Consider the following 27,723-nt stretch of genomic DNA (forward strand, 5'->3'; position numbering starts at 1 on the left):
TCAGAACTGCAGCGTCTCTTCAGTGAGCAATAGCTTCGACTGACATTTCACCCCACGTTAGTGCTGCAGCGAGCGGTCACTGGTCAAGGGCTCAGAAATAAAGCCGGCTCTGTAAGGTGAAAGTACTAGAGAGTAAACACTGCCGCCATGGCCAAGTTCAAGCTACACCCATGTAAAACCCCCAGATAGCAGAGCGGGGAAATGCCATCACCATCGGCACCCAGGAGCTAGACTGCGCTGGCCCCCCGCATCACTGTTTCCCGTATACTTTATTATTACTTTGCTGAACAGCTCTGCAATCGTCAAGCATCTTGCTCATATGCCTGTTTCTTCAGTCTCGAGAATGATAGAAGAGCCTCTCCTCCAGCTCAGAGTGAGAATCAAGTACAGACGCATGAAGCTTTCTAATCCAGTCAGCCATGCTTCCTTCATCCTTCTTCCTTCCTCACCAGCTATCTTCTTCCTCTTCCTCAATGTAAAGGCTTGTTCCCACCACAGGGCTCAGGCCCCTGGAAACAGCACTTGGAGTCTGGAAACTATGTAGACACACTCCTATTGGCAGTAAGGTAGAATAAGCAAGCAAAGCCAGGTTGGAACGCATAGCAAAACAGGGAGGGAGGGAGGGAGGGAGGAGGGGGGGATGGAGGGAAGGAAGGAAGGAATAACTATATAAAACATGGAGGTCCACCATGCACAGCTCTACTTGTAAAGGGTTCTGCTTGCGCTCAAGCGCCCTCTCAGGTAACAGGTCCTTCTCGGTAACAAATCCTACCCAACAGTGATCCATCCCTACATCATGAAGCATTAACCGTGGCTGTGGCGCTGTCCTCTACCACAGACACAGTGTACATCAGGCAGGTTTTATGACTCTGCTCCTTCCCAGTGGGAGACGCGTCTGCATGAGCGTGCAGAGCTTGCTCCGAAGCTCTGAGCCCCACTGCCTTGGTTCCACTTGTTGACATTTAGATGACGGCAGATCTATAAAGGCGTAGGCCCTGTGTCAACAAACGAAAGTCACAAGAGACCGTAAAACTTTCTCTGCTCTTCCTCCTCCAATAATCAGGTTACACCACCGTTTCTTCGGAGGCATGCTTCCAGAAAGGGTTGTGTGCCTCACATCTTCCGTCCCTAGCATGGCTCTCGAAGAAACTGCCCAAGAGTTTGTGCTGGTTCTGAAGACAGCTCGGCAAGGGTTGTTGGTACTTCTTCCTTAAGGAGGTGGGACACATTCCACTGAGAGTACTTACTGACTCACTTCTAGCTGGCAGACACAAACGATGGATGCTAGAGTAAACGACATTTCCCTCTTAGATCACTTGTGTGGAGTTATGACTCGAACAGTCCTTCCAAGGAGCCCACAGAGGAAGAGCTGAAGTCTCCAACCACCAGACATCTTAGAAATGCACCCTCGACCCACAGTCAACCCTTCAGACTCTGACTCTGACTGACAGCTTGACCCCACACTCTTGAGAAGCCCCAGCCTGGACCATTTCTGATCCCTGCCCCTCAGAGACTGGGGATTGTAGACCTATGTGGTTTTGAGCTGCTCTGTTTGGGGGCAATGGTTATAGAGTCACGAATCATCAACATAGCCTTCCAGAAAGCCGATCTAATGGCTTCATTTCAACCCCTGCCTCATCCCATGGGGTGTCCATGGTATCTCTTTTTCCTGTTTTCTTGCAAGACCACAAGCCAGTCTTCTCCCTCGGCCTCTGCATGGTCCTTCCTATTTTCTCAATCTTCCTTGCCTTCTCCTCCTCGGGCTCCCGGGCTCTGGCCGTCTTCTCTTCTCTCTCATTCTGCATATTCCGTCTTACCTATCATCATGATTTTTATTTATACTTATATTCCTTTAATGGCAAGTGTTAACTCAAACTCTCAGAGGTAAATGGAGAAAATATTGCCTAATGTTGAAGAATAGAGCCTAGAGTAACTCACAGAATTCCTCAAAGATCTGTAAGGATTTGGATCCCAGGGACCAGAACTTAACACTGCCCAGACATTTTTTCCCTTTACTTCTTGTTTCTGCTTGCGTTCATTTCTTTCTTTGCTAAATTCCTTTTAGCATTGAAACTAGACTCCATCCACACTTGGGAGAAGGTGGAACACGAGCCTTGGTCCCACTGACCACATTAAGTGGCAGAGAAGTCTTTCTCCAGCAGAGGAGATGAGGGTTGGGAAGAAATGGCATACGTCCACCACACTATGGCTAGCTGGCTCTACCATGGACCCTCCTGCTTCTCCCTGAATGCTGGACCTTTATAGCAAAGACATGAAACAGTTCCAGCTGGAGATCAGGACGTGGCATTTGGTGGGAAGGGCTACTGTAGGAAAGGTGTAGGATAATGCAATTATTCTCTCAGTTTTAGAGGCCAGAGGTCCAAAATTAAGGTGTTGGGAAGGTCAAGGACTTCCAAAGTTGCTGTGGGAAGATCTGAAGCAACCTTGGTCTTGCTTCAGGTAGGTCCTTGGCTGGTGCATGCTTCATCTGGTCTGTTTCCATCTTCCCACAGTGTTCCCTTTGTGTGCACCATTATCTCTGTGTTCACATTTCCCCGTGTTTGTGAAGGCACAGCGCACCCTCTATACAACCCACCCTAGTGACCTCAGCTTAATCATCTCTGCAAAGACCTTGCTTTCCAATAAGATCTCTTTCTAAGGAACTGGTCACTAAACTGTTGACATAAAGGGGTGAAGAGGGGAATTCAAGCCATAACAGGACCTGTAAAGAACACTAACACAGAATCTATTGAACCCATTGGCATTTCCCACTCTTATCATGGTCTTTGTTCCCCAGACTGGCTCCTTTCCTTATAGATCTTATCTTAGTTACACACACCACCATGTGCTCTGTAATCCAAACCAAGCCCTTCTTTGTTCTTATCTCTCCAGTCATTCAGTGAGTCCCACAGGGCTGTGTCATAACTGCTTCTTAATGGGTCTCCTTCCTTCCAACCAAATGTTACATCACTTGAGCTTAGATTCCTAGAATTTTGTATCTGGATGTCACAAACACCTCCTAAATGTTCTGGTTGTCTCCAGTTGTAGTTTTCTGGCTATTCACTGTAACACCTTTGCCTCCATCAGTCCATCAAATACAGACGCCTGTGTGACCTTTCAAAAGCACCAAGGTTTACTGACAGTTCCGTAACTTTTCCAGTAAGTTCCAGTGGCTTCCACGGCAGAGTTCTTGATAAGGCCTCCCGTCTGGGCTAGTCCCAAAAGTTCTGCACTTCCCCTTCGAGTCCCCATCATTCTGTCTATCTAAAGCCTCCTCATCTGGAAGCACAGCCCAAGAACTTCCTCAAGGATGTCCTCTTCATCTGGCCCCTCCCTGGTCCTGCTCACAGTCTCTCTAGAGTCACCCGGGCCTCTTCCTAACCACTGTCCTGTTGTAGCAGCCTTTGAACAAAATTTCCTGCAGAAAAACTCTTCTCTGCTCTCAGAGGGTTTGGGGGGCCCTGTGGACACTGCACAAGGACACTCAGACCCCAAAGGCTTGCACACAGCCGGGTATGGGCATGGCTAGGCAGCAATGTATGAGGACAGCACAAAACACTAGACTTTCCAAGAGACCACTCTGGCAGCAATCGAGGGGCCAGATGTCTGGCAAAGGTGCTGCCATAGGCAAGGGCAAGCTGGGCCCTCGACAATGATGACTCAGCTTCTGGGGGCTCCCGGATCTGGATGGGGTCCTGGTAAGGATGACTCAGCTTCTGGGGGCTCCCGGATCTGGATGGGGTCCTGGTAAGGATGACTCAGCTTCTGGGGGCTCCCGGATCTGGATGGGGTCCTGGTAAGGATGACTCAGCTTCTGGGGGCTCCTGGATCTGGATGGGGTCCTGGTAAGGATGACTCAGCTTCTGGGGGCTCCCGGATCTGGATGGGCTCCTGGATGGCTGTGGTCTCTGCCTAGCCCAGCCTTTCTGCAAAGCTCCTTGTCTCCTTATGGGTGGCTGCAGAGCAGACCACCTAAATGCCAGCAGCTGAGGGGTCAGAGCACTCGGTCCCTGTCTTAGGACGGTGGAGTGCGCTTCCAGACCACATGCTCCTGAAGGACAGCAGGGTGTCACCACCGTTATAGACCTGTACTGAGTGCAGACATGGCCGTTCTGGACACTACCTTGGCCAGACACTTCCTTCTGGGTGCAGTTCTGTCTGATTGGGTCTGCTAACTACCCCCACTGCATAATGAGAATACTGAGGCCCAGAACAGTTATAGAATGTGCCTGAGGCTTCACACCTGGTCAGAGTTGGGGCAGAGATTGGAACCTAGGCTGCCTGGTTCCAGAATCCACATTCTTCGTTTGTTTGTTTTGGGGTTTTTGTTTTGTTTTTTATTTAACATAATTTCTTTATTGAATTCTTTGAGAATTTCATATCATGCATCCTAATTCTGCTCATCTCCTAGTCCCCCTTTATCCTCCCCTCACCCCTGCGGTATCCCCCAAAAGAAAATTTTTTAAATAGTCAAAACAAAACAAGCAAACAAAAGCGAAAACCAAAAGGAAAAACAACCTTTTTTGCTCCTTCATCTTCCTCTCCTCTCCAACCCCTCTTCATTGTCCTGGTGGCATTGGGAGTCACGGTGTCGCACATACACCCTTTTGTCCATCAGCTTTACTTGCAAATGTTCACTGCAATGAGTCATTGGTCTGGTTCGAGGCCTCTGGTTTCTAGTACACCCTCATCACTGGATTCGCACAGTCTGGGATATCCTGAGGCCACTCCAAGTCATGGAGATTCTGCAGGGATCATTCACGAGCCCAGCAGGTCCTCAACTGGGTAGATGTCAGGGTAGGCCAACTTCAGGCCAGGCTGTGGACCTGAGTGGTAGCTAAGTGAGTCTGAGCCACTGGGGCCGCTCCCCTCAGGTGAGGGACAAGCCAGCTCCCCTATGCCCATGCCATCAGGGTCAGTTCTCCATTGCCCATGGTGAGGGGTGGGGCTCTCTCTCTCTCTCTCTCTCTCTCTCTCTCTCTCTCTCTCTCTCTCTCTCATGCAGGAGGGGTGGGATGGAGAGGGGGGAATCTCCTGTGAAGGTTGGGACCAGCTCTCTTGTTGCAGTGTCCATGAGGAGAAGGGCCAGCAGAGGGTGGGGCTGGCCCTGATTTCATCAAGCGTGGTTCCTATGGTCCCCTGAGGTGACATGAGTCACAGACATTAACACAGACCTCAACTGCAGCAGAACCACAGACCCAGACAATGGCCCTCAGCAGCAGCTCAGGCCCAGACGTCCTGACCCTGAGTAGAAACACAGGCCAATCGGATCAAGATAAGGTGGCTCTAGAGTTGGCATGGCCCTGGACACCAACAAGGCCACAGGTTTCGGCCTAGACCCCAGGCTTCCATGTGACCTTTGGTGGCAAAACAGACCCCAGCTGCTGTAGGACCACAGCCCCAGACATGGTCCTCGGCAGCAGCTGGGTCTGGAGGTCATCAGTACAGTGCAGGCCACTCAGATCAGCATGCCCCCAGCGGCAGCATGGCCCTCAGACACTAACATGGCCCCTGAACTCGGGCATCTGCACGGTCTTTGATAGCATCCACATTCTTAGCTTTCGTATTCTTCCACCTACTAACTAACACTGATTCATTTTTTTTTTAAGAAAATTAATATGTCTGTAACTAAAACGAAGTTCACACTCAATCACTTTTGGGGCCCCAGGAAGAACACTTAAGGCTCCAGGCTTTCGTCCTCTGAAGCTGACACAGCATGAAGCCAGTGTCCAGGTCATGGACACTGAGACATCCATAGAGAGAAAAGCCCGTTGTCTCGGTGCTGAGCCCTTAACCAAAGCCACCAAGCAGCAGCTCTGATTCCCCAGAAGAGATCTGTGACCGAGCTAGGCTGGTCATCAGCACCTGGAGGCTAAGGAAGGGGGGATGCTGTGAGTCTGAGGCCAAGCTGGACTCCATACTGAGTTCTCGGCTAGCCTTAGGCCACAGAAGTGAGATCCTGTCTCAAAGACAAACAGATAACAACCACCACCCACAGAAATTGCGACAGAACTACTTTTCATGTGAGCCACTGCCCAGGAGACATGTTGAGGTCCCAACCTTCAGTACCTCAAAATGTAACCCAGTTTGGAAACACAGTGTTTATAAAAGTAATCACGTGAGAATGAGGTTCTCAAGGTAAATCCTAATGCACATGTACCCAGGAAGACGAAGGTGGAGTAATGTATTCATCCACCATCCAAGGAATCCCCAAACTGCAGCAAATCACCACACAGGCAAGAAAAAAGGAAGGAACAGTAGACGGATCAACCCTGCTAACAGTTTAATCTCAGGCTTTTTTTTTTTTTTAACTTCCAGTTCTGTGAGGCAGGAAATTTCTACTATTTGAGCTACCCAGGTCATGGGGGTACTTTGCCACTACAGCCTTGGGACGGGAATGTACCCATGCCTTCTATATGCTCTGGGTAATTACATACTGGATCTACGTAGTAACGGTATGTGATTCTCCTGGTCAGCACAGGGAGGTTGACCAAAGAATTTGCAAATCAATAAAAGAACAACCGGACTGGCAAAAAACAAAACACCGTGGGCCGTGGAGGGCTTCGAGAGACCTCGGGCTTCGAGAGACCTCGGGCTTCGAGAGACCTCGGGCTTCCTGAGACCTCGGGCTTCACCTGCTGTCTTGAAAAGGAAGCTATCTGTGAGGCAGCTGCACGGGGAGGCCTGAGAGGAACAAGCACTGGAAGACAGACAGACAGACAGACAGGCATGGCTTTACCACAGGGGTCTGGCAGTGGAAACTCTTAGACTAGTAGGTATATCCAATAAAGAAAACTAGAGTTAAGGGACCCCATGTTGGGAGCACAAAGGTCCTTGCATCCACAGATCTCACAGATCCAGGGAAACTAACGTGAAGCACACAGGACTGTTCTCTCAAAGGAAAGGTCGCAAAAACATGTTCTTCATGGAAGTTGGAGGTGATTAAGAGCCTGGGCTCTGTGTTATCTGGGGGGCCAGGCTTACCTGTTGGGCCAGGCCATATCAAGCTCTCACAAGCAGGACCTTAGGTAATCTTAATGACCCTTATAGCCAGGGAATCCCCCAAGATCCCACAACCAAGATCAGAGATACCTACTAGTCTAAATGACCCTTACATTATCTGTACAGCCAGGGGTTCCCCCAAGCTCCCACAGCCAGGACCAGAGGTGGCTAACAGCCCCAATGACCTCTACTCTATCTGTGTGCCTGAGACCAGGCCAGATCCTTCCCCAGACCCTTGAGTGAATACAAGTAGCCTATCTCTAGAACCCATCTTCCTGGAAGAAATGACACGTGCTTTGAGTTAATTTTCTATGTAACTATGCCTCTCTGGGCAATGGGGATTGTGCGACACCAGGAAATAAATTGTACTGTTTCAAAATGCCTGGCAACAAACTGCCAGCGGTTAGACTCACTAGACCTTTGATCCAGTCTGGCTAAGTCAGGCTGGACTGGGTTTCGGGTTCACCTCCTCGCCTCCTGCTGGGACTCCTGCAGGGACCCCACCCCCACCCCTGCAACCTCAGGTGAGTAGATCGGGAGGCTTTCCAAGCGTATAAGCGCCAACAGGCGGAGTCACTACTGTCTTTATCGACTAGAGAATCTCGGCAGGGGAGCCATCCTTCCAGGAAAGCATCCTCAAGCTTGCCCTCTGGTAAAAGGAACCAAGGTGGGGCTGATAGGATGGCTCGGTGGGTGAGGGTACTTGCCACACAGACCTGGTAACTGAGTTCCATCCCCAGGACCCACACACAGGTGGAAGAAGGGAGCGGACTCCACAAAGTTGTCTGCTTTCTGCCACATGTGTGCTTGGCATGAGCTTACCCCACCTCTCTCTCTCTCTCTCTCTCTCTCTCTCTCTCTCTCTCTCACACACACACACACACACACCACCACCACACACACACGCGCACGCACGCACGCACACCAGTAATTCATTGAAACCAGAGGTGAAGCTTGCCCTCCCCCTTTTTTTAAAGCAATGAGGGTCTGGAAGATAAATCTATAGGTAGGTAAAGTCCCTGCCCTGAAACCAAGGGAACCTGAGCTGAGACCCCAGAACCCACATGCGGAGTGGTGGTCCACACTGTCATTTTAGAACTGAGGAAGCAGAGACAGGGGCATCCCTGGTGGACAGTGCTAGTCTGAGTACTGAGAGCAGTGCTAGTCCTGAGTACTGGAGAGCACAGTGCTAGTCCTGAGTACTGGAGAGTACAGTGCTAGTCCTGAGTACTGGAGTGCACAGTGCTAGTCCAGAGTACTGGAGAGCACAGTACTAGTCCTGAGTACTGGAGTGCACAGTACTAGTCCTGAGTACTGGAGTGCACAGTGCTAGTCCTGAGTACTGGAGAGCACAGTGTAAGAACACTAACAAGAGATCCTGTCTTCTCAAGGCCAAAGGCAAGACCCTCGTCCAGAAAGTAACTCTCCCATCTCCACTCTTGAAATGTGCTAGGAGTGTATGAACACACACGCACACACTGAAACTGATTTATTCAGTCATTCATTTCAAAGATACCTTGGTGCACTCCAAGCTAGTGAGAAATCCTTCTCAAAAGAAAAGATGTGGATGGCGCCCGAGGTCTGACGTCAGAACTTGATCTCTGGCCTCTACACTCACAAGCACACAGGTACACAGGCACTAGCACACACACACACACACACACACACACACACACACACACACCACACACAGATATGCGCACACATTAAAATAAGGCTTGGGTTGATGCATTAGTAAATGTGTCCTGTGTACGCTTCCATCTCCCTGTAGTTACCATCTGCTTTATTCACTTCTGACTGCCCAGTTATACTGCTAATTTAAGAAATATTTACATTAGCTTTAGTCAATATTTGACTTTTTTAGTAAATGTTATACTATTAAGCTGCTTAAACATTTATCAAGCAGTTAAAATGAGTCCTTACCTCATTTAATATTTATCTTTGAACAGACCTGGTAAGCATAGAGATAGTCATGGCAGCATTTAGAACTTACTTTCGGTTTTCTTGAGCTACTGTGTACCTGTAAAATGTTAACCACGAAGAAAAGCTGTTCCACAAAGGAAAACCTCCCTAAGTAAACCAGAAACCCAGTTCATAAAGAGCGCCAGCCGCAGAGCGCGGGAAAGAAGCCAGCTGATTTCCATGGAAATTTCAATTTAACTTCAAGTAAATCTTGAGCAAAAAGCTGAGCACACTTCACACCAGTCGCATACCTTGAATCGTTGTGCCTTGCATTTGTCCCTCTCACACTTACTTCTCACTGGATAACATTCCTAAAGTCCAGGTGCTTTCTCCTGCCACCACAGTGAGTGGGCGGCGGAGAGAGAGCGGAGCAAGTAGTCAAGACGGGAGAGGAAGGACTCACCCGCTGGACGCCAGAGCTTCAAGCCCCACTGAGGAGGCAGGGCAGGAAGAAGCTCTGTGACGAGCCGTGAGACAGGAGCCCAAGGGTCTTCATCCTGTGACCGCTTACGGACCATCTGTTACGTGCTGGCTACCATGCCCGGGCTGAGTTATGAGGAACAAGACAGATTGGATTCTTGGTGCCTGTGACCGAAAGCAGGCAAATCAAGAAGCTTCCAGGTGCTGATCATTACGAGAAACTTCATGCAGAATGATTTGAAATCCTGAGTCTCTTAACCCTTAAGGGTAGAAGAATTCGGCCCTGGGGAAATCAAGAAGTGCATTCCCCGCAAAGAACACGGTTGTTCTGAGGGGACAGAATGAGCAGATTCTAGAAACACAGAGTCCATTTTCCTCCTCCAAAGGAAAAAAAAAAGTGCACAACGGAGCAGGGAGACAGCTCAGTGCATAAAGGCACTCGCTGTGCAAGTTCAAATCCCAAACCTACATTTAAGGGAAAAAAGGGCAGATGTGGTGGCAGCACCTACAATCCCAACACTTCTATGGTGAGACGGAAGAGTCAGAGCATGGGTCAGCTAGTCCTGAGTACTGAGTGCACAGTGCTAGTCTGATCTGAGTACTAGAGTACTGGAGTGCACAGTGCTAGTCCAGCAGTGAGTACTGGAGTGCACAGTGCTAGTCCAGAGTACTGAGTGCACAGTGCTAGTCCAGAGTACTGAGTGCACAGTGCTAGTCCAGAGTACTGGAGAGCACAGTGCTAGTCCAGAGTACTGGAGAGCACAGTGCTAGTCCTGAGTACTGGAGAGCACAGTGCTAGTCCTGAGTACTGGAGAGCACAGTGCTAGTCCTGAGTACTGGAGAGCACAGTGCTAGTCCAGAGTACTGGAGAGCACAGTGCTAGTCCTGAGTACTGGAGAGCACAGTGCTAGTCCTGAGTACTGAGTGCACAGTGCTAGTCCTGAGTACTGGAGAGCACAGTGTAACAACACTAACAAGAGATCCTGTCTTCTCAAGGCCAAAGGCAAGACCCTCGTCCAGAAAGTAACTCTCCCATCTCCATTCTTGAAATGTGTCAGGAATGTATGAACACACACGCACACACTGAAACTGATTTATTCAGTCATTCATTTCAAAGATACCCTTTTAATTTTTACAACATAGATTTGTTTGTTTATTGGGGGGGGGGCACACAGGTGCCATAGTGAACCCGGAGTCAGAGGACAACTTGTGGGAGTCAGTTCTCTCCTTTCACAATGTGGGTGCCCTGGGATCAAACTCGGGTCATCAGGCTTGGCTTGTTGGCTGTAAGCACTCGCATTTACTTACCTAGCCAAGGTCACATGATAAGGCTGTGAGAAATGAAATCAGGTCAGGTTGGAGGGGCCACGCGCAACCGAGGTTGTGACAGTTTTATTGAGAGCAATCAGACTTTTCATACCTTTATCAGAAACAGAAGATAACGGCCATTGCCAGGATCCATACAGCTGTAGTGGCCAGGATACAGTGAAGCTGGCAGGCCATACAGGGTCCACAAGATCAGTGTCTAAGACCAACTGTGCTGTTACGTTCCCATGCGTCCTTGACTACTAAGGGAGCACACAGAGAAACACACAGCAGCCTGAACGCCTCACTGCCTGAGGGAGTGCGTCAGTCTCTCAGGAACCAGAAGGTACATTGTACTCCAGAAGCCATGGACCTGAAAAACCTATGATGTATGCCTCTCAAGGCAGCTAGACAAAGCCAGCTCCATGGTTCCCTGCAGATGGCAAGTGGCTTTACCCACTGAACCATCTTGCTGGCCCTAAAATGTACATAAATAGGTAAATAGCACCATAACCAAGTATTATAATACAATATGGTGTTTGTGGGGAACGTTTGTGTCCTTTGATTCTTCTGATGTCAACCTTAGTGTGACTCTGAATGCAGGAAGATACTCCAGGCACACTGAGCATCACGGCAGCAGTGATAAAGAGAGTGAGAAAAGACAGGATGGCACACGTCTGTAATCCCAGCACTCAGAAAGTTGAAGTAAGGAGGATTTCAAGTTCAAGGCCAGCCTGGGCTACACAGCAAGGCACCATCTCAAAAAGAAAAACAAAACAAAACAAAAGAACAAAGGTAAAAAGGTGTCTGAAAATAAAAACAGTAAAACGAAGTGAGATGTAGTTCTCCAGGGACTGAATCCAGGGCTTGTGTATGCCTCGGTACTGGAAGAAAAGTCAGAAAATGGAAATCACTTAAATGTCCATATATAAGCATCAGCTTATCCATTTGCTGGGAAATGCATGACTAACAAAGTTCTCACAGCCTTCAAGATAAGAAGCAAAATATAAAATTAGCCATATAGGAATAAAACATAGAACAGATAAGAGGAAGGAAAAATGCATAGTATAGCTTTTTTCCTCAGCACATAGCATGTTCCCCCTGTCATCATCCTGGTGTGGATACCCTGGCCATGTAGCCATAGCAACTAAGTGAGAAAATACGGAGGTAGCTAGGTCTGGAGTAGAAGTGGTGGAGTTCCTGACACCTCCTGGTAGAAGGCAGAGGGGAAGGTCTTGGGACTCTCATCTGGAATTGCAGCCATTATTCCCTCCTGCCCATCCCCAGTTGCAAGTGATCTTGGGAGCTGTTAGAGTTCACAGGAAGTGGAAGGTTAACTGAGGTGGCAGGGGGTGGGGGGTGGGGGAGGGGTGGGGGGCAGCCTGATGTGGTGGCGCTTGGCAGTGTTACAGCTGTTTGGGGCTGATTCATGTTTCTGTAAGAACATCCCTCCTTGGTGTTTTATAAGTAAGCCCAATAAACGTATTGGACTTGGTGGAACTATACCTTGGCCTGTTGTTGATGTCATTGTCTAGGTACACAGACATTGTCCACATCCCCTGAAGAGCAGTTAATGCAGCAGGGAGCATGATTATTTTCTATGTATTTCTATGTATTTCTTATCTTCCAAATTCTCTTAACTGTGCATGAATCACTCTTATGATTAAAAAAAGAAAAACCTTGGATCTTTCAGTGAAACAGTCTTCCTCTGCTCACTATGTTGGCACTCCCCACATATCTTCCCTCTCCTGTCTGCCACCTGAACTCAGCAGGGTGTGTAAGAGGGACTTTTTCCAAAGCCACTGCAGAAAGACAGACCTGTGAGTAGGTCATGCATCAGACTCATTTGGCCTCTCCACCTCCAGTGTCCACTGGAACTCAGGCCAGAGGATGAAGAGGCTAAAGCCAGAGGCAGGTAGAAAGGAACAACGCTTGCTTCAACCAGGGATGATGCATTGAGAGACTAGGCGTTGGCCAGTGAGTATTCAGTCTCTCTCCTTTGGGAATTCTAAGGTCACTCCAAGGAGCAAGAAGGAAGATGCCGTGTCATAGTCAAGGATGAGAGGCCAGAAAAGCCAGAGGCAGGTCAAGAGGAACTCTGAAAGCCATGCATAAATGCTCCTGGTGGTTTGGGTGGAATCTCAAACAGGCCTGGCAGGTACCTCACTGGCATTTGAAGCACTGGCAGAGAATTATCATAAGAATGGAGACAGTAGAGAGGGCATACGTTTATCTATGAATCTGGCATCTGATCAATATAAAGAGTAAATATTCCATACATTCAAATCTCATAGGGGATGTGTCTTAGTTACTTCTCTATAGCTGTAATAAGACATCATGGCCAAGGCAACTTAGAGAAGAGAGAGTTCATTGGGAGATTCTGGTTTCAGAGGGTGAGAGTTCATGACCATCACGACAGGAAGCATGGCGGCAGGCAGGCATAGGGCTGGAGCAGCAGCTGAGAGCTCACATCTTGATCCTCAAGCATGAGGCAGAGATAGAGACACACACAGAGACAGGGAATGATGCGGGCTTTTGAAATCTCAAAGCTCTCCACCAACCAGGCCACATTTCCTAATCCTTCTCAAGCAGTTCCACCAACGGGGGACCCAGCAGTCAAACCTATGAGCCATGGGGACCATTTTCACTCAAGGCACCACAGTGAGGAAGACAGTTTTCCTCTTCCATGACCAACGTTTATTAACTAAACAGACAGGAGAAAGAGCACACAAAATTTATCTGATATCAGTATTTTATCTTCTGTTCCCAGAGGCACAGAATTCCCCCAAGAGTAAATATAGTCTGTATATATCTTAGCGAAGAAAATAAACTTGTGGAGAATTGACAAGATGAAGAGGGTTTGAGCTTTGAGGGGTGACAAACTGTGGGAAGTTAAGCTTGTGGGAAAACTAACGACAGGTAAGAGCGGGTGTGTAACATGTGTTGGTGCAGACCCATCTCAGATGTTTTTTCTTTGTTAGATTATTTCAGTGAGTAGAGAGGGGAAATCTTACAAAGGGAATTTACGGCTCTCTCTTAGGCAGACAAAAATGAAGATTTTCTTGTTTCTTAATTTTACCTTAGCACAAAGCAACCCCTGTGACAAGCGGCACATTACTCCCATCATCTCTAGTATTCACGTCTGTACTGACAAGGAGGACAAGGAACCACACTCGAGTCTCTGAACTGGATTCCAGAAGGAAAATGGTAGCAGTCACAAACGCAGGAAAGGAAGGAAGTGGCCAAGAACCTGGGTCACACGCAGAATAGACACAAGAGGCAGAAGGCACAAGCTGGAGTTACAGGTGACTCAGACGCAAGCTCACAGAGTGCTGTGCTCCTGACTCCAGAATCCAGAACATGGTCTAAGTGACTCAGACCCGCTCACAGATGCGATGCTCAGAACAAGTGGTCAAGCGACTCAGACACACTCACAGAGTGCTGTGCTCCTGCCTCCAGAATCCAGAACGTTCTCTTGATATCAGAGAAGAGATGGCGAAGGTTGTGGAGAGGAGCAGGTCAAGGGCCCGAGAGTTAGGAGCAGCGGACGGCTCGTTCGTCTCCAGGGACACAGGAGCTGTGGCAGAGGTGAAGCCTCCCTTCCTGACATCGAAGCTTCCCTTCGTAACCCCACACAGTCAGTCAGCCGTGTCTCCCAGGTTTTGTCATCTGAACAATCTGTGAACATTCCTTTCCCATTACTCATGTTCCTGATGGCAATGCTAAAGAGACCTGAGCCAAGCACTAGCCTGAGTGTGCTTGGGGAGCCCCAAACAGGCTTTTATTGTGGAATACTTATTAACTTCTTCATTTTCTCTTTTTACCCTTTTATAGGTATGGGTGTTTAGCCGGCACGTGTTTGTTTACCGCATGTGTGCCTGGTGCCCGCAGAGGTCAGAAGAGGGAATGGAATCCCTTAGAACCAGAATTATAGATGGTTGCGAGCTGCCGTGTTGGTGCTGGGAACGGAAGCCAGGTCCTGGGCACAAACAGCAATTGTTCTTAACCACTGGGCCGTCTTTCCAGCCCCACAAATCCTTCATTGAGTTTGCTCAATTTGCTGGAGTCTGGCTTAAGGAATGTAGAGAAACGCGTTTACCGGTTCATTACAACAGATGGAAAGTGGTTAGAGCGAGGTTGTGAAGACAGTCACAGTGCTCACACCCCCTCGGGGAGCACTGCCCTCCAGGAGCCTCCGGATTTTCTGCTGTCTGGAAGTTTCCATCCCCTGTTCTTCAGGTGTTAATGGAGATGACGTCACTCCAGTGTAACTGAGCATGGGCACCGTATAGAAATGTGAGCATAGAACCGAGTGTGACCTGGTATTGACAGAGGTGGGGGGGGCAGGGGAGAGGGGCCAATGAGGCCTGTCCAGTCCCTTAATCTCTCTGTGCAGCATTTCTCCCTAAAAAATGTAGGCAGTCTCCCTTCTGAAATGGATTTCTTGTGAGTTATCATTGGACACGAGAAGCCTGAGAAGATTTGAGTTTCTGTGAGCAGCCTTGGGAAATAGAAACCATCATTTCTATGACCTGGGCTAGGGAGGGAGTCAGGAACCAGAGAAGCCCAGCTAGTGAGCAGGCAAGACGGTCCCCCATGTGAAAACATTTGGCATGCATGATGGCCTGAGTTCAGTTCTGGGAACCCACAGTGGAAGGAGAGAATCGGCACACAAAAGTTGCCCTCTGACCTCCACACATGCTGCGGCACACACATGAGCACACTTGCACGCCAGCACACAAACACATGCACACACGCGCACCACATAGCAGACTAGCTAAAAAGCGTCTCCTGATGGCCTCACCAAAGCCTTTTCTCCTCTCAGCCCGTCTGGCACTGAAGAGCATTAAAAGCACTGACGTGTAAAAGGAGGCAGACTCGTTTTAGATTTCTCAGAGGTTTCAGATCCAGGGTGCAGCCTGGAAGGGGGGGATACATGCCTTCCACACACAGAGACTCTCCCTCAAATCCTCTTCAGTCAGCACGCTCGCCCAGGCCTGCCATGAAGGTGTCTGGTGTTCCAAATTCCTTTCATCTTCCTGCTCTTTCCACCTCTTCCTCAGCTCTTCCACCCTCCTGTGGACCCTTCCTGGCGCTTCCCTCCACCCACAGCCACGCAGTTCAAAGCAGCCCACCGCTCAGCTTTGAAGGTGCCTTAAAGGAAACATGGATGCTTAACTTCCTCCCAGTGACACCGCAACTTTTTTCCAGCTGCTGCTGCCCACTGGCACTCAGGAAGCCAGCAAAAGCAGAGAGCAAGATCTCGAAGCCTTTCCCTAGAGGTCTCCTTTAGTTCCTGGGAGGGTTTGCTGACCCATCAAACCACCTGCCTCAGAAACTGGGGTTCTTGGGAGGGCTATTGGCTCCACACTGAAGCCCCCCCACTTCTACCTCTTCCCATGACCACTGCTCCCCAAGTTTGCATGCCCACACTGACGGGAGGCTCAGACATTGTTCAGCAAAGGACGCTGTTAAGGTTACTAATTGCATGCTATAGGCTTACAGGTACTTAAGGGAACTGTGGTTCAAATGGACTTGGCAAAAGTTTGAAGTTTATCAGTCTGAGTAGATAGTGTTTCCTTACATTCCAGCACTCACAGAACCTTCGAGAGAATGAGACCTCAGGAGATCAAAGTCCTCTGCCTTTCAACAGGAGATGTGCATCGCACCCCTGAGGCCCAGGCTGGCAGAATAGTTTTGTCAAGGACACACACTTAGTGAAGGTGTGAAGCAGAACACACACTTGGCAGAGGCGTGAAACAGACCTTTCTCTGGCCTACGTGCTTGCTGTAACACGATGTCCTTCAAAAAGTACCACCTGCCTTTGGAAGTTGTCCAACCCTTGTTTTGATTTCTCTCAAGGTATTTGCGTTGTCTCAAACACCAGCTACCTAACCCTGCAGCTGTGTCTCCAAACCAGTGGCAACATAAGCAACAGGACAAAGTGGGCTCCACCCCTGAGAAGCACAAACACCCCATTAAGGAGGAGGCAGGAGAGCGAATAAATAGGCATGTAACAACAATAGAAAGATTTTGAATGAGCTAGCAGCAATTTCTTTAAAACAAAACAAAACATAAACCTGCAGGGGTAAAAGAGGCCAAAGCAGGAAGAGGCCTCAGAAACACCAGTATGCAAGTGATTCTGTGAAATAAATGTAAAGGGAAAGCCAGGCAGGGTAAGACTGCCCCTTCAGGGACTCAGAGTGACATCTCCATTTCTTCCTTTGTTCTCTGGCTCTCATCAGGGGTGTATGTGAACACCATGTACGAGGTGAGCACTGTGAAGACAGCACAAGTTTCCGCACACTCACAATCATAATTGTGCATCAAGGTTGCCTGAGTCAGAGAGCTCCCGACGACAAGTCCAAATTTCAGACGATTTTTCTGATGAGCTCTTCAGTGCTTTGGGCTGTCAAAGCCGCTGGACTTTTCTGCTTCTTCTTCAAACTCAGTCAAATTGTCCTTTTCTTCACCTTCCTCTCATGACAGCAGTCCGCGAAGCCGTTATTAGGTCTAAGACTGTGAACCCTGAACCGCTGTGCATCAGATCAGTAGCTGACACCTGCCTGCTGGACCCTGAGTGCCAAGAAAACACCACATCCGAAATCTGCCCTCAAAGTGCCTCTCTGGGGAGGTTCAGGCCTGTGCTGACCACAGTGCCTGACTCCACTGGTGACATCCCTGACACACACACACACATGTACACACAGACACACAGACAGACACAGAGACATACACACAGAGAGACACACACAGACATACACACACACACAGACACACATATACACACAGAGACACACAGACACACACAGAGACATACACACACAGACACACAGATACACACAGACACACAGACATACACACAGACACACAGACATACATACACAGGGACACACACACACATATACACACAGACACACACACAGAGACATACACACACGGACACACACACACAGAGACACACACAGAGACATACATACACACATACACACAGAGACACACAGACACACACATACACACAGACACACACAGAGACATACACACATACATACACACAGAGACACACACACATACATACACACAGAGACACACATATACACACAGACACGAATACACACACATATACACACATACATACATACACACAGAAACACACAGACATACACACACATACATACACAGACACACACACAGACACACACACAGACACACACACACACACACACACACACCCTCCCTGCTGTTCTCAGAACTATCCTTTTGTTTTTTAATTACTACACTTTGTTTGTTTGTTTGTTTGTTTGTTTGTTTGTTTGTTTGTTTTTGGAGACAAGATTTCTCTGTGTAGCCCTAGCTGTCCTGGAACTCACTATGTAGACCAGGCGGGCCTTGAACTTGCAGAGATCTGCCTGCCTCTGCCCCTTGAATGCTGAGATTAAAGGCATGCACCACTACTGCCCCACCTCATTTTTTTTTTTTTAAGGCATCTTAGTTTTACAGAAACTGTGAGCACAAATTATATACTCCTCTTTCTGGAGCCTTCTGATGTTAGCATTTGCTTTAGAGTGGTATATCTGTTACAACTGAGCCAATATGAATATGTTGTTAGTAGCTGAAGTCTGTAATCCACATTAGGGTTCACTCTTCCTGTCATCTGGAGTAAAGGTTTGAACAAACGCGTACTGAATGGCATGCAGCCAGCATCACAGTATCATACAGAACAATTTCATTATCCTGAAAATATCATGTACTTCACCTACATTCATCTTTCACTCTCTCTAAATCCTTAGACTCCATTGATATTTTCATTCCCCACCTGCATTTACCATTCCCAATTTTATATGATTAGAAACATGTCCCATGTATGTAGCCTTTTCCAGTTGTTTTTCCCACCCTCCAAAGATGCATTTAAGGTCCCTTCATGTTTCTTTCTTTAAATGAAGGCAGGTTTGTTAGGCTCATAATTTGAAAGCATAGTCCTTCATGGTGGCAAAAGCCACTTGAAGTTGTAGTGGCAAGAGCTTGCTCACACCTGGGCAGGTTAGGAAGCAGAGAAGACAGAATGGGGGTACGTACATGGCTGCCTGCCTTTCCTTTATTCAATCCAGGACCCCAGTCCATGAACCTGTGCTGCCTACATTGAGAGTCAGTCTCCCCTCCTCATTTAAACGTCTCTGAAAACATCCTTACAGACATTCCCTGGAGGTGTGTCTCCTAAATTACTCCAAAGAACATAGCCACAGCCAAGGAACAGGGGCTCCTGGCTGATCATGTCTCTCAAGACTAATGTTTCAAACTGATGAGCACTTTGGGATGGTTTTCCTACAGGTTTTATCAGTTCTTAATCAATATAAATGGGGGGGGGTCCTTGATATGCTCAGATGTCAATCCTTTTCAGATAATGTTTTACAAATAGTTTTTCCCATCTGTGATCTATCTTTTCATTCTCTTACGGATTTATTTTTCTAAATAAAATGTTCTTGTTCTTTTTCCTTGTTTTTAAAACCTATTTCCTTGCAAAAGACCTTCACTGTCGGATTGAAACCTGAAGCAAAGGAACCTTCTACAGTGAAATTCTCAGTGGCCTTGGGCAGGAAGCCAAACAACTCCAAGTGTCCGGAAACAGCCTGATGATCCTGGTCCAGAGGAAAGTCAACTACAGCAGCCGTCAGGAAGTCAAAGCTGCCCCTGCCTCCACAGTCTAGACTGGAGCCTCACCCTGTAGACGCTGGAATCAAATATTCAACTCTGAGTCCAAGCTACAGTCAGGACGACGAGTATGGAGTGACTTACCTGCCACCTCTCCCTCTTGATAGGGTCAGGGAAAACCGTGGCCGGAAGCTGGTGGGCCAGCTGGTTCTCATCAGTCCATGAACACTGTACGGGAAGGACTAATAAATCCAATCTACAACCATTTAAAGGGGGTATGGTTACATCTTGCAAATAAGTTCATTGTCTTCCACACTGGCTCATCTCTGAACTGTATTACAGAAAGAGGTAGTGCCGTCATCTCACACAGCCCAGATGACGGGAAGATCACGTACGTGTGTGACTAGCCACAAGAACAGTGCACACAGAGGGCTCAGGGACCAACAGAGTGACCCAATACAGAGGCCATGATGTGACCTGAGGTTTCTGTCCCAAACCTTGTCAAGTCACACACTTGTCCTGAATGCTTTATAGAAAGAGGATGAACTCGCTGGGTAGGTTTCTCTCCCTTGGCTGCTCACTGTTGCCAAATACCCAGCAAGCGCAGGGGATAGCATGGGTAAGGAATATGAGCCCTTTCTTATTTAGTAAATGTATATTTTGAGAATTTCATACACAAGTACACTCCCCTCCTTGTCTCCCCAACCCCTCCATTCTTAGATTCATGATTTCTTCTACAATTATTATTGTTATATAATATGACCTACTAAATCCATTTAGTGTCGGGCATATGCCCATGTGTTTAGGGCTGACCAGTTGGGATCAGAAAACTGACCAGGGTGTCTTGTCCCTGGAGAAAACAGATTCTCCCTTGATCAATAGCCATGCTCAGACACGGTGTCACTGGCCAGGAACTCTCCAGTGCAAGACCGTAGCACTAAAGCCCACTTTTATGTTTCAGCGAGAGGCATCTGTTACATCAGCTATAACGATCTGTGCTAAAAGAAGTCATGGAGGGTTGGTTAGGGCTCTCCCAGCCCCCACCTACACGATTCAAAACAGGAATAGAATACAGTGGCGTGCAGTTCGGCACCAAGAACTTTCATATACTAGAATGCCTGTTTGGCGTGTGTAAAGCCCTGGGTTCAATGTCTAGAGTATCATGGAGCCATAAAAGCTGAAAAATAATTAAATTCAACCAAAAGTATGTGTAATAGTTAAAACATTTGGACATTTCTTGTGTATGTCAAATGGCACACACTTTCTAAAACATTTCTGCACCCCATCTCTCTCTCGCTTGGTGGCCTCACATGGGCTTGTGTGTGATATCAAGGCAGAGGTTCTACTCAGCCAGCCCTAAATCCAAGATTGGGCCAGCCCCTTGTGGACTGCTAAAGACTTCATCAATAAACACCACTAATTATCAGCTATTTCCCTGCATCTGCTTCCACCTTCTATCATAACTAAATAAGCACTCTGCCGTGACTTAACTAGCTACGGCAGTGACTGAGGGAAGAGCAGATTCTCAAATCCCTGTGGTGTTTGCTTTGCCAGTTACTAGACACTTTTGGGTTAAAAATAAACTGTTTCTGTTACCAGTGAGTTCTACAGGATTATCACGTGTTCTAGCTTTTTTTCTCCCATTTGATGTGTAAAATGCAAAATTTAATGATGAAATATATGCATATTATCGGGACTAGGAAGGAGTTCTGTTAAGCTTTGAAATTGTAATTTCTTCCTGTACATTGCTTTAGAGAAGAAAATTTTCTTTTGCTTTCTTCCTCCCTCTCTGTCCTGTTCACAGTTCTTCCAGGTACTGAGACTCTTCTGCCGTGGGACCCATGGGCCACCCAGCACTGTGCTCTCACAGCCTCTGGGACAGAATGTGCTGTGGTTCAGGAAAATGATGGCAGGGCTGGAACTGTGGCTTGGTGACAAAGTGCTTGCCTAGCATGTGCAAGGGCCTGGGTTCAGCCTTTAGGACCACCCAGACAGACAGACAGACAGACAGACACACACACACACACACACACACACACACACACACACACACACACACACACACACAATATAGCATTTGGCATGGCACACTGAGTACTTTGGGTTTGGGTGTGTTGGGTTTTTGTTTTTTTTTAAGTGTGTTTTTTGTTTGCTTGTTTGTTTGTTTTTTAAGTTTTGAGACTTGGCCTCACAACATAGCCCAGGCTGACCTTGAACTTGTGGTCCTTTTGCTGCATCCTCTTGAGTCCTGTGCTTGGCTACACAGAATACTTGGAACTAACAGGCAGGAGAACATCTCAGAAACAGTCTTAGAACCAAGGTCTCTGGTCTTCTATTACTGTGAATTTGGAGAGGAAAAGACCCAGGGAAAAAATTAGCTCCCATTTTCAGCCAGGCACTGCAGCAGAGATCTGGAATAGCTTGGTAAAATTTCTTACTTGCAGCTTTTTCTGTCAGTTGTCCCAGGGTCTCGTCTGTAAGCTCTGGAACAAGCCAGGTGTCTCAGCTGTCCCACATTGGGTGCCAAAACTGTACGAAGAGGAGGGAGCAGAGCCTTCCTTCCTGTGGTAAGGGGCACATCCAAGATGCAGTGGGAAGTGTTTGTTTCACATTAGGTTTTGTGGCAGGGACAGCCATATAGAAATGTGCTGAATCAAAGGGTATGTGATCGAGCACGAGTAGACCGAACCCGGAAAGCTGGCAAAGGCTGTCTAGACTTCCCCTGGTCTCTCTGTTAGCAATTCTTTCCCGCAGGGAAAATAGCCCTCTGGAAAGAGGGTCTATGTCCTACTATTAGGCAAAGGCAGGTCGGGGATTCCTTCAAACTCTTACACAGAAAGTAATAATGTAGGCTTTGTGGCTTATTTGGGGCAGGGGGCTGGTTTCTAAGATCTGCCTTGGGGAAGAGAAATTCCTTTTCTATGTCTCTCTTCCAAGGAACATACACGGTGAGAAATAGAAGAGATAGGAGATAGTTATATAGACTTTGACTCTGAGGCCTTCCAACGCCCTTTAATTTAGAATATGCAACTGTAAAAGTGCCATACTTTGGATATCACTTTCTCAGTCCCAATAAGAACAAAGTTATGTTTCCTCTTATTGCTAAGGAGGCAAATATAAAATGCAGTTTCCACTTATCCAAAAGTAAGTTATGCAAAGAAACAAAGGCAAAATCATGAATAAACTATGTCAGATACACAGACAGACGTCAGAATGTATCGTAACACAGACTGAGAAAGAGCTGAAGAGGGTGCAGGCTTCTAAGGACTGTACTAAAGGCGCAGACAGGGAGCCGGCACAGACACAAGGCAGGGTCTCTATACGGACCCAGGTAGGAGGTTTTAGGAGCCCCAGGCTTAGAGCTGGCCAGGGCTCAGAGTTGTCAAATGCAGGTCTTAAAAATGGGCCATCTCAAGTGTCACTTTGAAGTAGCCTGATGTACCAGGCAGGAGAAATCACACGTGAGCAGGCTTCTGGGGAAGAGGGGGAAGTCCTCAGCTATGACAATTTTCCTGGACAAGGTTCATGGCAAGCGAATAGTCATGTGAACATGGCACAGTCCTTTGATGTGATACAGGCGAGGGGTTATGCAGTTCATTGGTCTGGTGTTCAGTAAGCCCACAGTCAGTTTTCCTGAATTATGCCTATGTGTTTAATTTGATAAGTCGTGATTGGTAGTATTGCATAAATAGGTTGTGTATAGTCTGGGCCTCAGGATTTGTACTACACAGATGGTGGCATTTACTTCCACAAGCATGCTATAGCCATTGGGCTTTTGTGTCAACATTCAGAACAGAGCAAGCTGCCATTTTATGAAATAGAATTGCCCAGGCTAATGCAAAGCCTGGGAGCTATGGTTCCAGACATTGTAGTGTGTCTTAGAGTGAGGCACAGCCTATCACCACAGGCTCCTTCCTTGGAGTCTTTCGAGAACTACCTTCCAGCCTGGCAAGCAGATTGATCAGAAAATTCCACATAAACTCTGAGTGAGGGGCCTGGCAGATGCTCAGCAGTTAAGAGCACTGGCTGCTCTTACGGAGAATGAAGATTTGGTTCCTGGCACCCACAGCTGCCCTTTACTCCAGTTCCAGGGGATCTGACACCTCTTCTGACCTCCATAGGCTCCAGGCACACATGTGGTACTCGTACATACATGCAGGCAAAACACACACATGGACATAAAAAAATAAAAGTAAGTAAATTTTCTGTTAAAAAAAAACCGAGTGAGACGAATGAGCAGACTTCTGCCCAATAATTCTATGTCTGGGAAACAGGACACATCATCTAGCCGAACTGGAGGGGCTACATGATGCTCACCACTCCAAATGGCCAATCCCAGCTATTTTACCTCAAGGAACACCTCTAAGGTTACTGTTGGTAAAGTTATAAATTAGTCTGTGAGACTCCCACTAGCATCAGCGAACAAGGAAGGGGGCTTCTCCCCAAAACCCTGAGGCAGCACCACCCTTCTCATTTTTACCAATTTGCCTACAAGAATTCCGATTATTGTGACAAAGTAATTAGGGAGTGGAGGAGCCATTTGTTATCGCTGCCCTTGCAGCCATGTAACACAGCAGGAGAGGCCAGTCCACGCTATTACTGGGTAAAGAATTACCAATCAAAACAAAATTATAAAGAAACGTCCCACTGCTTGTGAGTATACTAAAATAAATGACTAGGACCTGGAAATGCAATTAATTTTGATCTAAGGCTCCATATAAAGGGTAGACTTGGAGGACCAAAGTGGCCTTTCTCATCAGCCAAGGCATCAAACCTAAGCCTGAGACTCAGCTCTTAGCCAGTTTCTCCCAAACGTTCTTCCGTGCATCTGAAGGATGCAAAATGTCAACCACACCCACACTTAAGAGGCTAAAGAGGTCCTTTTTTTTTTATGCTGAAGAACTTAAGAGATTACTAAACAAATACAAAGCCCACTGCAAATGCCAGGGACTCAAGGGCCCCAGAGTATCTGAACCTGAGAATTTACATACTCATTAAAAGGAACATTCAGTGTTTCTAGAGTAAAGGCGATATTTCTAAGGAACTCCAACCACCACCACCACCACCACCAAGGAAGCTATGTATGAAGCATTCACTCTTCACATGGATTGTATTTTCCTGCAATATCCAGGTCAATCACAGTTCTAAATTTACTACAGTGATTTTTGTACTATTTCCCTTGCCCCCAATCAAAGCAACTGAAACCATGCATTCCACTTTGAGAAAGCATTCTAAAATGTGCAAGTTCATAAGCCCCAAAGGAGAGCTAAAAGGCCTTCGGTATCAGCAGTGCTCTGGTTAAACGTGGCTGTCCAAACACTGGTCTCTCAAACAGGGCAGAGAGTGAGGGCTGAATGGAGGTTCCAGGGTCTATTTTATCTCTCCACCCAAAGGTTTTTCTCTTAAGCTGAAGTTTGTGTTCTTGACAGAGTTCATTTGTTTCAATAGGAAAGAGAAACAATCCAAAGAACTTCCATTAAGAAAGAAAGAAAGAAAGAAAGAAAGAAAGAAAGAAAGAAAGAAAGAAAGAAAGAAAGAAAGAAAGAAAGAAAAAAGATCTGGAAGGAAGGGGGTGGGGGACGCTTTAATCCAGCACGGAGGCAGAGCAGGCAGATCTCTGTGAGTTCGAGGCAGCCTGGATACAAGTGAGTCCAGAAAGATAAAGTACACAGAGAAACCCTGTCAAAAAAGCCAAAAAAAAAAAAGAAAGAAAAAAAAAAGATCCTGGGAATTGAACCCAGGACCTCACACAGTAGGCAACTGTTCTACCACTGAGCCGCAAAATTATTTTAAAATCTAAAACTTGGGCCTAGAGAGATGGCCCATGGTAAAAAGCACTGGCTGCTCTTCCGGAGGACCCGAGTTCAATTCCCAGCACCCACCTGGAGGCTCCCATCCATCTGTAACTCCAGCTCCAGGGGATCCGACTTCTCTTCTGACTTCTGCTGGCACCAGGCACACAAGTGCTGCACAGACACACATGCAGACAAACCCCCTGCACACATAAAATCTTAAATTAAAATAAGTGAAAAGCTATAAAATATGCCAGCAGTGGTTGCTCACGCCTTGAATCCCAGCATTCAGGGAAGCAGAGGCAGTCAGAGGATCTCTGTGAGTTCGAGGCCAGCCTGGTCTACAGATGGAGTTCCAGGACAGCCAGGGCTACAGAGAGAAACCCTGTCTCAGGGGAGGGGGAGGGAGAAAGGGAAGGCTACAAAAATATGATTTAAATAGCACTAATACTGTTGGTGAGAATCTAAAATACAAAATCAATCACACAAAAATAAATACCCTCGAACGTTCCTACTGGTTCCTCTCCTCTAATTTCTGAAGAACTCTATCCTCAGAAGTTGTTTTAGGGGTAAACAAACCTTTCTGCCGTGGAACCCATTAGGAGCTAGATAATAATTGGTGTGATGGATTCAATTTGACAAACACTTGGTAGGTCTACTGGGCCCTTGCAATGGATCGCTGAAGTATGGAATCGCAGGGCGGTCAGTGAACAGGAGTCACCCCTGCAGTATGCCGAAGGGGGTTGAGGGAAGATGTCACTGAGACAAGAACAGATGTCACTGAGAGGCAGCAGAGGCCTCTGTCCCAGGAGCGCTGTCCATGCTGCTGGGACATCAGTGACACCAAAGACAAGTGTGTTGCTGATAGTGAGGGCAATGGAGTTAGATCTCAAAACCACAGACACCAGACAGAGCCCTCTCCCCAAGGTTCCCTGGTCCCTTTACTGTCAGAAAAAGAACTCACAGACGAGTGAGGAATCGGGAGGAAGTTGTTGCTGTGTAGTTTTTATGAAAGCATTTATAATGTAGTCACATCATTTCTCTCTTCCCTTCCCTCCCTCTAAACTTTCCCATAGACCTCCCCCAACTACGATCTCCTTCAACTCCATGGCCTCTTTTCTTCATTAATTATCATTGCATATATGCATTTGTATACATGTCTATATTCGTAAATACAATCTGTTCAGTCCATATAACGTTACCCGTATGTATGTTTTCAGGGATGGCCGTTTGGTGCTGGAAAGCCTATTGGTGTGCTCTTTCCTGGGGAGGACCACCTCTCCTGCGCCCGGCTTTCCTGTTTCCTGTAGTTCTTTGTGTGGGGTTGAGGCTTCATGGCTTTACCCTGTGTGGTTTAGCACATTCATTACCGTTGCCCCCATTCAGCTCACATTTGGATGATCATATTGGTGAGACTTTGTGGGTGTGTTTGCTGGGACACAAGCTCACAGCAAACTCCTTGATCCTCTGGCTCTAACAATCTCTCCACCTCCTCTTCTGCACTGTTCCCTGAGCCTGAGATGTGGGGGTGTTTTGTAGATGTATTCATTGGAACTGGGCTCCACACCTCTGCATTTTAATAGGCCGTGATTTTCTATGGTGGTCTCCATCTGTTGCAAAAAAGAAGTTTCCTTGATGAAGGGTAAAGACTCCACATACGTGAGGGTGTAAGAACAAATGTTTATAGACTGTTGTTAGGGACAATGCTGGTTTAGTAACTTTTGTACAGAGCAAAAGTGCATACCCAAAGGGGTGGGTTGGGCTTCTGAAGGGTACCCCACCCTTCTTATGAGCAAACTCAAGTGAAGGAGAGAAGTATTCACAAGTTAAGGCAGGAAGGAGGTGCAGAGTTCCAGGAAAGGACGAGAATTTTCCAAGAAGAGGAAAATTTCTGCCTCTTTCTGCCCTCACTGCGTGGTGGCATCAGGTACGGGCCATGAGCAGGCGCTTTGCAAAGCAAATGATATGAAGGCGCCTCTGCGTGAGGCAAAGGTCGGTTAGCAGTGGTCTCACCCACGTTGGTCCCAGCTGATTGCGAGTGGTCTGGCTTTTTACAGTTTGTGTATTCATATGAGGTCCTGCTGAAAAACAGTTCTATGTTCATGTCTACCTCTTTTTAATTATGCAGTGTACCTCTTTTTAAGTGTGTGTGTGTGTGTGTGTGTGTGTGTGTGTGCGCGCGCGCGCTTGAGGAGGCTGGAGGTGTTGGCCCTACCTGGAGCTAGAGTTACAGGTGGTTGTGAGCCTCCCAGCATAGGTACTGGGAACTGAACTTGAGCAGCTTTTAACCACTAGTCCATCTCCCCACGCCCCGATTATCTTCTCTTTGTTCCCCCATGCCTGTCTAGCCTGCTTCAAAGTACATCGAGAATTTCCAAGGAATGGCAGATATCCCAATGTGTGGAATGGTGTTAGGAGTTTGGTGACAAGACAGGAGCTCAGAGAGGAGGGGGACACTCTAAGGACTCCCAGTTTTTCCTTCCTACACACTGCTTGTCACAATGGTTTTCTATTGAAAAAATGTCACATCTGACCAAAGAGCCTTGAACGCAGAGTACAAGATCCATTTGTTCGTGAGAAATCATCTAATTTT

The sequence above is a fragment of the Peromyscus leucopus genome, chromosome 8a (genome assembly GCF_004664715.2).
Source record: "Peromyscus leucopus breed LL Stock chromosome 8a, UCI_PerLeu_2.1, whole genome shotgun sequence".
NCBI classification, from domain to species: Eukaryota; Metazoa; Chordata; class Mammalia; order Rodentia; family Cricetidae; genus Peromyscus; species Peromyscus leucopus.